The following is a 3,012-nucleotide window of genomic DNA, read 5'->3' on the forward strand; positions in this document are numbered from 1 at the left end:
CTGGCGACCCAGTCGGGTCGCCCGAGGCTGGGGCGACGGAGATGGGTTGACCTAGTCGGGTGACCCAAGTTGGGTCGACCCAGGCGTGCGATCCTGGCTGGGGACAGCAAGTCGATTCTATAAGTTTGCTTGCCAATTTTGCTAGCCAGGTCAGCTCACCAAGTCATCTAACCATGTGGTCTTTGCCAAATCAAGAATTGACTCTTTAAGTCCACTCACAGCTCGTTGCCCCACCGAGTTGCTTCTCTAAGCCCACTCACCATGTCAGCTCACCAAGTCGGTTGTTCAAGTACGTTGCCAAGTCAACTCTTTAAGTTCGCTCACCAGGTCAGCCCGCCCAAGTCGCCTCTTTAAGTTTGTTCGCCAGGTCGGCCCGCCCAAGTCGCATCAGCGGGCTAACTCGCCGAGTCACCTCACGAAGTTGACTCTTTAAGTGCGCTCACCAAGTCAGCTCACCAAGTCGACTCACCATCTCGCCTCGATAAGTTGGCTTGCCGAGTTACCCCACCAAGTCGTCGCCTCTTTAAGCCTGCTCACCGTGTCAGCTCGTCAGGTCGGCTCACCAAGTCGACTAATCAAGTAGGCCCACCAAGTCGCCTCAAGGATAGCTCCTCACCATGAGTCGCCTCACCATGTTGACTCTTTGAGCCCGCTCGCCAGGTCGCCTCACCAAGTCGACTCGAGTACGTTGCCAAGTCGACTCTTTAAGTTCGCTCGCCAGGTCGACTCGCCAAGTCAGCTCACCATGTCATCTCAACGAACCAACTCGCCGAGTTGCCTCACCACGTCGGCTCTCTAATACCGCTCGCCAAGTCGCCCCGTTAGGCCCACTCTCACCAAGTGGACTCTTTAAGTCTGCTCATAAAGTCGAGCCACCAAGTACTCTCACCAAGTCAACTCTTTAAGTCCTTTCGTCGAGTCACCCCACCAAGTACTCTCACCAAGTCAACTCTTTAGGTCCGTTCATAGAGTCACCCCACCAAGTCGACCCTTCAAGTGGGTTCATCAAGTCACCCCACCAATTCGACTCTTTAAGTTCATTCATCAAGCCACCCCGCCAGGTCAGCCCACAAATTACTCTCACCGAGTCGACTCTTTAAGTTCGTTCATCAAGTCACCCCGCCAGGTCGGCCCACCAAGTGGACTCTTTAAGTTCGTTCATGAAGTCACTCTGCCAAGTCGGCCCACCAGGTCGACTCTTTAAGTTCGTTCATCAAGTCACCCCGCCAGGTCAGCCCACCAACTGCTCTCACCAAGTCGACTCTTTAAGTTTGCTCACCAAGTCACCCCGCCAGGTCGGCCCACCAAGTACTCTCACCAGGTCGACTCTTTAGGTTTGTTCATCAGGTCACCCCACCGAGTACTCTCACCAAGTCGACTCTTTAAGTTCGTTCATCAAGTCGCCCCGCCAGGTCGGCCCACCAAGTACTCTCACCAAGTCGACCCTTTAAGTTCGGTCATCAACTCACCCCGCCAGGTCGGCCCACCACGTACTCTCACAAAGTCGACTCTTTAGGTTCGTTCATCAATTCGCCTCGCCAGCTCGGCCCACCAAGTTCTTTCACCAGGTCGACTCTTTAAGTTCGTTCATCAAGTCACCCCGCCAGTTCGACCCACCAAGTACTCTCACAAAGTCGACTCTCTAAGTTCGTTCATCAAGTCACCCTGCCAGGTCAGCCCACCAAGTACTCTCACCAAGTCACCCCGCTAGCTCGACCCACCAAGTCGACTCTCTAAGTCCGTTCATCAAGTCACCCCGCCAGGTCGACCCACCAAGTCGAATCTTTAAGTCCGTTCATCAAGTCACGTGACCAGGTCAGCCCACCGAGTACTCTCGCCAAGTCGACTCTTTAAGTTTGTTCATCAAGTCACCCGGCCAGGTCGGCCCACCAAGTCACCAAGTACTCTCACCAAGTCGACTCTCTAAGTCCGTTCATCAAGTCACCCCGCCAGGTCAGCCCACCAAGTCGAATCTTTAAGTCCGTTCATCAAGTCACCCCACCAAGTACTCTAACCAAGTCGATTCTTCGAGTGCGTTCATCAAGTCACCCGACCAACTACTCTCACCAAGTCGACTCTTTAACTATGTTCATCAAGTCACCCCACCAAGCACTCTCACCACGTCAACTCTTTAGGTCCGTTCATAAAGTCACCCCACCAGGTCGACCCTTCAAGTGCGTTCATCAAGTCACCCCACCAAGTACTCTCACCAATTCGACTCTTTAAGTCTTTTCATCAAGTCACCACACCAAGTACTCTCACCAAGTCAACTCTTTAGGACCGTTCATCAAGTCACCTCGCCAAGTCGACCCTTGAAGTCCGTTCATCAAGTCACCCCACCAAGTCGACTCTTTAAGTCAGTTCACGAAGTCACCCAACCAGGTCGGCCCACCAAGGACTCTCACCGAGTCGACTCTCTAAGTCTGTTCATCAGGTCACCCCACCGAGTACTCTCACCAAGTCAACTCTTTAGGTCCGTTCATCGAGTCACCCCGCAAAGTCGACCCTCTAAGTTCGTTCATCGAGTCACCCCGCCAAGTTGACTCTTTAAGTCCTTTCATCAAGTCACCCCGCCAAGCCGACTCTCTAAGTGCGTTCATCAAGTCACCAGAACAACTACTCTCACCAAGTCGACTCTATAAGTCCATTCATCAAGTCGGCCCACCAAGTACTCCCACCAAGTCGACTCTTTAAGTCCGTTCATCAGTTCACCCCGCCAAGTACTCTCACCAAGTCAACTCTTTAGGTCCGTTCATCGAGTCACCCCGCCAAGTCGACCCTTTAAGTCCGTTCATCAAGTCGCCCCGCCGAGTTGCTTCTCTAAGCCCACTCACCATGTCAGCTCACCAAGTTGGTTGTTCAAGTACGTTGCCAAGTCAACTCTTTAAGTTCGCTCACCAGGTCAGCCCGCCCAAGTCGCCTCTTTAAGTTCGTTCGCCAGGTCGGCCCGCCCAAGTCGCATCAGCGGGCTAACTCGCCGAGTCACCTCACAAAGTTGACTCTTTAAGTGCG

The sequence above is a fragment of the Cupressus sempervirens genome, chromosome 2 (genome assembly GCF_028749045.1).
Source record: "Cupressus sempervirens isolate cs-2001-9-10 chromosome 2, ASM2874904v1, whole genome shotgun sequence".
Lineage (NCBI taxonomy): Eukaryota > Viridiplantae > Streptophyta > Pinopsida > Cupressales > Cupressaceae > Cupressus > Cupressus sempervirens.